Source organism: Patella vulgata, chromosome 1, assembly GCF_932274485.2.
Source record: "Patella vulgata chromosome 1, xgPatVulg1.2, whole genome shotgun sequence".
Classification (NCBI taxonomy): Eukaryota; Metazoa; Mollusca; class Gastropoda; family Patellidae; genus Patella; species Patella vulgata.
Window position 1 is genome coordinate 78,012,223 of NC_065879.2, and position 11,120 is coordinate 78,023,342.

The 11,120-nt window shown below is 35.6% G+C and overlaps 1 protein-coding gene across 1 annotated transcript in view; it reads right to left on the reverse strand.

Annotated features, from left to right (window-relative positions):
• Nucleotides 1-8,863, reverse strand: part of LOC126810776 (uncharacterized) — an 82,041-nt gene extending 73,178 nt beyond the window's left edge. The window contains exons 1-2 of the mRNA XM_050536036.2: nt 8,766-8,863; nt 1,817-1,993 (exon numbers count right to left, since the gene is read on the reverse strand). The gene's annotated coding sequence lies outside the window, so the exon portion shown is untranslated. The remainder of the gene's footprint in view (nt 1-1,816; nt 1,994-8,765) is intronic.
• Between the last annotated feature and the right edge of the window lie 2,257 nt (nt 8,864-11,120).

The following is an 11,120-nucleotide window of genomic DNA, read 5'->3' on the forward strand; positions in this document are numbered from 1 at the left end:
GTCCCAAAATGACCTAGTTTGTGTCGAGTGGACGTTAAACCCTATTTCTCTCTCTATACATGTATATATTCATACTTGATGTTAAGAGAACATGTACATGTATATGAAGCCTTATATTAAAACATTTTGGCCTTTTTAATATATTTTATAATATTGTGAATAATAAGGCATGGGCTTGTTTGTATATTGACTTGGGGTAATGTGGAATACAGTTAACCCATGTATATACATGTAGACTGTGGGTTATGGGTTATATTACACATTAGACCCATGTATATTGATCATCAAATGTTGCCTTTACTGTGATCTATTGTATTTATTACATGGTAGAATATTGATGTATAATATATATAGCACAGGGTAATATTGATGTATATTGTACATATTGCACAGGAGAATATTGATGTATGTTGTACATACACTGTATTTGCACAAGAGAAAACTGATGTATATCAGATGTTTGTATTCTAACCTCTATGATTATTATTCAGTGATGTAAGAAATAAACTGAAAGTATAATTATGCTTTTCTGTTTCTCTGAAAGGTCTGAATGTCTTGTGATTTTCTTTCATACTGACTCAGTGATACAACACCGGTTAAAAACCCAAAATTTCTGTCTTTTTGAAATGAAGAGTGCAGGGGAAGAACGATCTAAGTCACATTTTTGTCTTTTCGCATAAAAGGCAAAACAGACTTTTGGACGAGAATGTTTGATGCGATCAGAACAAAGAGTAGGTTGAATTGCAACTTCAAAATGATATTTAATTACCAGTACAACTGACTTCATCTTTTCGGGCAAATTAAGGTTAAATAAAGGGTACGACGAACTTGTATTTGTCTGGGAGGCCATTTCAGAAGGGCCTTGGTTGATGTGACTCCGATCGTTTTTACCTAAAATAGATTGTTCCACAGAAAGCTTATACAATTTGCTACCAGATGGTGCCATTAACTGGGGTTCGTTGAAAAAGTGACTTAGATCGTTCTTCCACGGGGCTCTTCAAATAGTTTATTTTTGGTATGACTTATGTCAGCATCCCTGATGTCAGTACTTGTATTTGTAGTCATGCACAATGATTTTCATTAGCTGAAAGGATGTGCTATCAATTAAAGTAATTAAAGTCGCCGATTCCAATATATTTTTTACTCTCTACACAGAGATCCATCTACGTCATTCCTCGAGAATAGATCTCTGCCCTAAATGGCCGCCATATCCAAAAATTAGTTTACTGATTTATAATGCTCTGCTTCTCCGTTTCACAAATACTAAATAAACTTTTTCAGTTTTATTAAATGGAAGCATAATAAATATTCAACCAAATTCTTGAAGTACACTTAGTTTTTTTGACTAAAATTGTCAATTGAGGACTTAACATGTCTGTCAACTAGCTTAGTGTCTGTTCTCAAGCGGAGCTAACTGTAGACAGACAGCCTAAGTTTAGTATGTATACATTGTAGGTGGTTATGGCTTGTTTACCTCATCTTCTGATACTGATCAATTTTCAATTCACTATATATTTGTAAATAATGCTCAGCAATTTTTATAGATTTAGCTTTCACAATATTGTAGTTTTCAAGGAATTAACAATCACTCAAACGACTATCCGAGGCTTTAAATTGTGTCATATGAAAGGTACATGTATACCTTTACTGTGGGGAAATGGTGTAATATTTGGCAATAAAAAGTTTGTAAGCCTTCATTTCAGCAACAATGAAGTTAAAGGGAGAAGAATGAACAGATCGTCTCAAGGCGACCATTTTGTATGTTTTGATCATGTGATATGTCAGTAGCCATGGTAACAATTAGTGTTAAACTTACCTGAGTATATTACATGTCTTGAGGTATGATGCGGTTTACTGTTGTTATGGCGACAGGCCATGGTCAGCCCCACAGCCGCGTCGACCTCCGGAACGATGTCGCTCCGGTTATTGAAACAGTAAAAACTTGTAAATATGATAAAGATTAAACTTGGTAGACGAAACTCCATAATTCTACCTGAAAATAATGCAAATAAATTATACATATAGTGTGAATAAACACCATGTACCATCAAACCTCCATACAAGCATCCCAGCTCCCAGCTCCCCCCTCCCCCCCACATACTGCTAGAGAGTCATGGTGGCTCAGTGAGTAAGACCCTGGCTCACTAACCTGGAGGTCTCTGGTTTAATCCCGGTAGTGGCCGAGAAAGTTGTTTGTGGTGCAGGACAGAAATGAAATGAAATGATGTTTAACGTCCTGCTGTTCTGCTCCGACTGGGCTAATGAAGACGGGCATACATCATACAGTGTGCTTTGAGGGACATTTTGCGATGCTACTGCCTAGTCTTATATTAAATTCCAACTGCCAAGGGATCTTTTATGTGCAGGCCAATGTGTACACAGGACCTCAGTTTTACGTCAAATCCAATCGATTAGACAGCTGTTCTTGTCAGGCCCTCTGTCCAGCACCAATGACAGGGGAAACCATGTCGGAAAGTTGCAGGACAGAGAGCCTAGACATTCACAAGGGCTGTAAATAGAACCCTTAACAGTTAGTATTTCAAAACAGCTACATGTAGTATAATACCAGGAAAATTTAAATCTTTATAAGTTTATTGAAATACTCTATAATTATGTCGTATAAAACCTACCCCACATACATAAAAGAATTGCATACCGGTAATAATAAGACCGGTGCACAGATGGTTCAAACAATATTTCTACTCTGACCCACATTCCTGTATACTTTGTTTCGTTTTTTTATACTTTCGATGGTCTCTACTACATGAAGATCTGACCGGTTGTAATGGAAGGCTGATTCCGTGGTTATACAAGCGGCAATTGACCCTATGACAACAGACATTTGATTAACCAATCAGCGTTGATGTTTCTAGTGGGTTACCCACTGTTCTGTGCAAAACACGCCTAAAGCTCGCCGTAACAAATCGTTTCATTGGCTAATCCCTCGCATCATCCAGAACACTGGTTATAAAGCTACTCTTCCAGATCCTAGTGTAGTAAAAACAAGTAAAACGAAATTTTGAACTAAAAAAAAAAAAACGAAACAAAATAGGATCTGTGTTTTAATCAGATTGCATGTACATAATGATTTAAAGCCAGAAAAACGTGAATATACAGAATATACATCAACCATAACGATCAAAATGTCTACATGTATTAACACCTTTGATTGGTGGTCATTTACAACTAAACCTATTTGAGAGTATCCATAAAACTGTACCTTGTGTTAATATATTTGTTGTAAACATTTCCTAGATAAGATACTTTGTCTTTCTATGGGGTTGACAATACCTGTAGCCCGGGGGTGAACTACAAAATCTTAATCTAGCCCTAGTGAGAGTAATAATACCTCATTAAGGATTAACAAGGTACAGTTTATTGTCACCTGTTTTAGAGATTCAATTTTCACAAGATTATTATACCTGTACAATCATGCAGTAGTTTGCCAGTGATTTAAAATCTCTCAAATTATGAGCAATGTCTTTAATATATAAATTAGGTCAATTTGGGACTAACATATGGTTCAACTTTATTTCAATAATTCACTTGTGTGTATGGGTGTTTAGCAATGGAAGGAAACCTGAGAATTAAGACAAAACTCACAACGTCCACTTGACCCCAACTAGATCATTTTGCGACTAATAACTGATGAGTTTAATGCAAATTGGGAATCGACACCACACCGTTTGACTCAATGACAGACCTAGTGATCTAATCTCAAAGGAGCATGCATTAGACCTTTCAGCCACCTAAAACCCTCTAATCTCAAAGGAGCATACATGTACGTTAGACTGTTCAACCACCCAAAACCCTCTAATCTCAAAAGAGCATACAAATGTACGTTAGACCGTTCAGCCACCCAACCCCTCTAACCTCAAAGGAGCATGCGCTAGGCCGTTCAGCCACCCAACCCCTCTAGTCTCAAAGGAGCATACATTAGACCGTTCAGCCACCCAACCCCTCTAACCTCAAAGGAGCATGCATTAAACCGTTCAGCCACCCAACCCCTCTAATCTCAAAGGAGCATACATTAGTCCGTTCAGCCACCCAACCCCTCTAACCTCAAAGGAGCATGTATTAGACCGTCCAGCCACCCAACCCCTCTAAGCTCAAAGGAGCATGTGTTAGACCGTTCAGCCACCCAACCCCTCTGACTTTAAAGGAGCATGTATTAGACCGTTCAGCCACGCAACCCTTCTAACCTCAAAAAGTAGAGTGAATTATATAGCCTATACCTGTACATACATATACTATTACAGGTGTATCTTCCCTCAATACAAATTTACCTTAAACTAAAAATAAGTATTTACCACACAAGGTACAATTACTGAGTTTAATACTAAGCGACCTTTCGATGAGGATACTCTCATCTTTATCAAGCAAATGATACAGATATGTGAATAGTAGACAAATATATACAGAATATGCAACAAAAATAACAATCAAATACAATTAAAACTTAAAACGTAACTTAGTATTATACTCAGTAATTGTGTATCTATAAACTTGTACCTTGTGTTAATATGTTCAATCAATAAATGCCAATCAAAGAAGTCTTTGCAAATCAGAATAATTTGTCATCAATACTGTTGATCATAATAATTGTTGTATATGCATAATAATTTAGGGGGGGTGGATGGTCGAATGGTTAGCATTATGCGTGCTGTATCATAAGGTATTCCATTGAGTCAACTGGCATGGTTTCGAATCCCCGGTTGTACGTGGCAATGAGTAGGGTCGCCTGTCCAACCTCGTGAGTTTTCTCTGGGTACTCCGGTTTCCCCCCACTGCTAAAAGATCCCTACGTGCAAGCGAATTATTGAAATAAAATTGAACCATGTGTTAGTCCCGAAATGACCTAGTTTGTGTTGAGTGGACGTTAAACCCCATTTCTCTCTCTATGTATTAATTTAGATATTCTCACAGTTTAAGTTCTGGTAATGGAGTATTGTCCATTGTTTATCTGTCAATAACATCACTTCAGGGCTGCAACTAGATCAGGGCAACGAGGGGGGTGGGAAGTGTTCTCAGGGGTGCTGTAAAATTGACGGATAATGTATATCTATTGTTTTTATGGTCGACAATTTTCTCACAAGTGGTGGGGGGCGAAATTTTTTGCGGGGTGAGGGGGTGGTCTTTGCCCCCCCCACCCCCCCCCCCACACACACACACTGTGACCCCCCTAATTACGAGCCTACATTACTTACTGTTTACAAACATTGGGTAGCCAACTAATTTATGAATAAAGAGTTTTAAACTTTTGTTTTTGAGAAATGTGGGGGTTTGTAAAAATCCATCAATTTGTATATGACCATAATATAGACTGTTTGAAATCCAAACAAGACTGGATGCGGTTTGTTTTTATATAAATTAAAACCAATATTTCTACAATAACATGTTTTTATGTCCGAATAATATAAAGCTAAAAATAGCTTCCTTTTAAGTTCTAATTATAACATTTTGCTTATCTAATCTAAATATGGTTATTAAAGTATATTGATTCAGTTTTATCTATTTAAATAAAAAGTGTCTGATATTTGATCCAAATAACAATTAACACTATATGAATATATTTAAAGCTTTGTTTTTAAAATTCCTTTACCAATATTCAAATTAAATAGAGAGCAATATTCAAATTAAATAGAGAGAGAGAGAGAGATGGGGTTTAACATCCATTTGACACAGACTACATGTAGGTCATTTCAGGACTAACATATGGTTTGATTCTATTTCAATAATTCGCTTGTGCGTAGGTGTCTTTAGCAGTGGGAGGAAACCGGAGGACCCAAAGAAAACCCACGAGGTTGGACATGCAACCCTACTCCTTGTCACAAACAACCGGGGATTCGAAACCACACCAGTTGACTCAATGACAGACTTTATGATACAGCGCGCGCATGCTAACCGTTCAGCCATCCAACCCCCCCATGTGATCTAGGAATATAGAAGTCTGTGTGTTATTGAGTTAAATAATTTTCATTTGTTCATGTGATCTAGGAATATATAGAAGTCTTTAGCAGTGGGAGGAAACCGGAGGACCCAAAGAAAACCCACGAGGTTGGACATGCAACCCTACTCCTTGTCACAAACAACCGGGGATTCGAAACCACACCAGTTGACTCAATGACAGACTTTATGATACAGCGCGCGCATGCTAACCGTTCAGCCATCCAACCCCCCCATGTGATCTAGGAATATAGAAGTCTGTGTGTTATTGAGTTAAATAATTTTCATTTGTTCATGTGATCTAGGAATATATAGAAGTCTGTGTGTTATTGAGTTAAATAATTTTCATTTGTTCATGTGATCTAGGAATATATAGAAGTCTAACCATTCGGCCACCCCCCCCCCCCAAATTAAATAGAGCTACCGGTATATAATTATATAAATTTAATTTTATTTTAAAATTGTATGATAAAGGACATATGGATATTAATTTTAAACATGTATTGTAATTTCTAATCAGTTATGTTAGGTAAAATATGTGAACTGTCCAAATTAAACGACAATTGTTTTCAGCTATCATTCTATGCGGTTTTTTTTTAATTTCATTTTATCGTTTTTGAATCAGCCATTAATAATTGCTTCTGAATTGTCCTGTAGAATATTTTTAAATTTAATTTTATTTCATAAAGTGATTTATATTCAATTTTTAACATATATTGTAATTTTTAATCAGTTATGTTCGGTAAAATATGTAAACTGTCCAAATTAAAAGGCAGTCGTTTACGGCTGCTTAGTCCATTCTATTAAATTCTATACATTTTTTTTATTATCATTTTGTCGTTTGTGAATCAGCCATTAATAATTACTTCCGCATTGTCTTGTAGGATATATCTAAATTTAATTTTATTTTAAAATTGTATGATATTGCATATGCACTTAAAGGACGTATGGCTCTATTATTTGGAACTTAAAAAAGAGAGGAAAATGGGTCTAAAAGCATTTATTAATGTAATATTAACGGAAATAAAGCGATTTGTATTCAGTTTTTAAACATGTATTGTAATTTCTAATTAGTTATGGTCAGTGAAATACGTGAACCGTCCAAATTAAACGACATGTATATAACTGTATTAACTGAATTTCATTTTAAAATAGTATCATATTGTAGATATGCATTTTTACATGTTCTTATGTGACATGTCCATTAACTATGACTGAATATAGTTTTCTTCTGAAAATCTCATTAAAATTTCTATTTATCAAATTTAAGTAGAGCTAAAAGTATAAATATAGCAATTACAGACTTTTATGCCCATGCATTATTCCTGCATATAGCTTTCTTTTTAAGATCTAATTAAAAATTCAACAACCATATTCAAATACACCTAGAGCCATATGTGCATAACAATTTAATGTTGTTAAAAAATTGTACGATTTACATATTCTTATGTCCTTGCACTATGACTGAATATGGCTTTCTTTTAAGATCTCATCAAAAATTCAATAATCATACATGTATTCAAATAGAACTATGGCAATTTAATTTCATTTAAAAATTGTATAATATTGATCATGGATTTATGCATGTATATGTTCTTTACAGACTTGGATGCCAATGAACCATAACTAAACATAGCTTAGTTTTTAAAATTGTATGAAATTGTGTATGTATGTACTTTATATATTCTATGTCCATAAACCATGTCTGCACGTAGGTGTCTTTTCAGATCAATATTCACAGTTAAATAAAGTTTATATAAGCATGATATTGCATTTGCACTTTACATTATACATGTATTAATATTCTTTTGTCCTTTATATGCATGTATAAGCATGATATTGCATTTGAACTTTACATACATGTATTAATATTGTCCATTATATAAGCATGATATTGCATTTGTACTTTACATACATGTATTAGTATTCTTATTTGTCCATCAACTATATATGACTGAATATGGCAATTAAAAATTTAAATTGAGTTATATTTTAAGCTTATTAACTTAATTTTATTCAAAAACTGTATGATATTTATAATAGATATACTTTACATATTCTTATGACTATTTACTACAACTAGTTATAGCTTGTTTTAATATCTAATAAATCCTCATATTCAAATAGGGCTATAAAGGACTATTAATTTAAAAAAAAACTGCTGTATAATACAATTAATATATCATGGCCATGGATAAAAAAATAGAACTTTTATTATAATATCATTCATTTAAAAAAAAAATAAGAATCAAATTAAATATTAAGAGAGCTATTATATATCAAAATATTTTATGATTCTGAATTAGATAAATAATACATAGAAAATGTATTTGGTAAATAATAAACATGTGCTCGCATATACACCATGGTTAAACTGTGCGTTATTTTGTATAGTACATTTATCTTCTTGTGAATACCACGTTCAATTGCAGAGTATGTATACTGCGTACTATCAACTGATACACATACTTGCATAGTGTTTAATAGGTCAACCACATCAAATACATTTTTAACGCAAAATTAACACAATTTATCAATAGGATTCACAACACCGATTCAATACTCATAAAGTATGTGAAAAAATCCGGCGAAAAAACGTGGAATTCGGACCAAAAAAACCGGACAAATTGTTCGTACCGTTACAATGCATAACGTTGCATGGCCGATGTTCTAGGTCATACACACCCCTTCATTCACTGAGTGTTTTACCTTCACAAAATTCATTTTTACAATAGCCGTTTTACTTATCAAATATATATAGCATTGTTCTTAATTCACATTATACAAATATCATAAAAAAAATAACAACAATTGCTTACCGTTAAGAAATCCATGTTGCTGAATGTTGTTTCAATGTTATTTAAGATTTCGTGTACATTGCCTGAACCGGGCAGTAATTTTACATTGCACATTGGCTCGAAGTAAAATGTACATATGGTTTAGTCCATTGTGTAGGGGTGATAGGCTTGACTGCACTACACTGCAATATTGTAGGCCACTTACAGAAATTGTTTGATTTATTGTTATCATTTGTTGAGTTGGAAGATTTTTTTTTTTTTTTTTTTTATTGTTACAAATGGTATAATTAGGAACAGTAATAGTAAAGAAGATGGATTTTTTGGATAATATATTAGGCTTGTAATAAAATAATATAAAAAAAAATATTTGTTAATTGGCAAAGGATATAAATCAAATCAGATAGAAGAATAGATTTTTAAATGTTTTATTGTAACTTGTGAAGTATCGAATAGAGAGAGGTAGTGTCAGGTTGAACCTCCACAGGACACAAACCTATAGCCATCTCATGTCATTTAGGGACTAACATATGGGGGGGGAGGGGGAGTGTGTGGGGGGGGGAGGGGACAGGGGGGAGGGGGGACAGGTGGGGATCAAAGGAGAGTGAGAAAGAATAGAGAAATTGAGAGAGAGATACAAAAAGATAGTCAAAATATGATGGGGAGCGAAAACAGCAGAGAGAGAGTTTAACCAATTAGATAGAAGAATATATTTTTAAATGTTTTATTATAACTTGTGAAGTATCTAATAGAGAAAGGTAGTGACAGTTTGAACCTCCACAGGACACAAACCTAGCCATTTCATGACATTTCGGGACTAACATATGGGGGGGAGGTGGAAAGCATGTGTGTGTGGGTGTGTCTGGGTAAGGGGTGGGGGGACCAGGGGGGACACAAATGGAGAGTGAGAAAGAATAGGGGAAATTGAGAGGGAGATACAAAAGAGATAGTCAAAAAATGAGGGGGGGGGGGCGAAAGCGGCAGAGAGAGTTTAACAAATTAGATATTTGTGACATTTTAAGACTAACATATGGGGGAAGGTGGAGAGCATGTGTGTGGAGGGGGGGGGGACAAAGGGGAGAGTGAGAAAGAGGAGGGAAATTATTGAGAGGGAGATACAAAGAGATAGGGGGGAGCAAATGCCGCGGAGAGAGTTTAACATTTGCTCAACACTAACCAGGTCATTTTGGGTCTGATACACCTTTCAGTAATTCATTTGATCATACCAATGACTTGCATAATCGACAGAACTTGCGATAATTTTTTGCTGTGGTTCCCTTCTTGTCAGTGGTGCAGCCCCTTGTCAGTAGTGCAGGACGGAGGGTATGGTAAGGGATAATGTATAGTCGTAAGGATGGGACAAAAAACTAAGGTCCTGTGTACATATTGACCTGCACGTAAATGAACCCATGATATTTGGAATTTAAATTAAGAATAAGCCGCAGTGTCGCTGTACAGGCAAAATTCCCCTTATAGCACACTGTATGATGTATGCATGTCTTCATTAGCCCAGTGGGAGCTAAACAGTAGGAAGAGAATTTTGCCTGGGCAGTAGAGTTTCTACTTACCCTTCATCAAGTTCCAACATTGCACGACAATGTGTACACAGGTGGGCCTTGAATTTTCATCCAAACATCTTGACACATTTGCCTTGTCATGGTGGCTCAGTGAGTAAGACGTTGGCTCGCTAACCTGCCGGTTCCGTGTTCGATCCCTGCGTTGGCCGAGAAAATTCATCAGAATTTTCCGGTGAGGTTCCCCCATGTCAGTGATGCAGGACAGAGGGCCTGGCAAGGAACAATGCGTAGTTGTTTGGATGGGACACATTGGTGTTAGAATCCGATGTAAGAGTAGGCCGTATTGTCAGTGTCTGGGCAAAATTTCCCTCCTAATACACTGTATGGCTTAAGCCTGTCTTCATTAGCCGAGTCGGGGCAGAACAGTAGGACGTTAAACCCCATTTCATTTCATTTCATTTGCTTTGTCAGTTTCACAATTAGCACCAGATTCTGCACACAGAGATCAGTCTACTTCATACTTCGAGAATAGATCCCTGCCCTGAATGACCGCCATATCCAAAGAGTAGTGTACTATTTTGTAATGCTGTTCTACTCCATTTCACATTTTTCATACACACAAAGAACAAATAAACCTTTTCAATTTTATTGAATGGATGCAGAATAAATACTTCTCAAAATTCTTGCAGTATACATAGTGTTTTCAACTAATATCATCAATTTAAGACTTAAACTGTCAGTCAACTAGCTTAGTGTCTGTCCTCAAGCAGAGGTAACTGTAGATAGGCAGTCTAAGCTTAGTATGTCACCACCACTGACAAATGAGAACTGAGGATGTTAAAGTTTCATCTTCACCCTCACC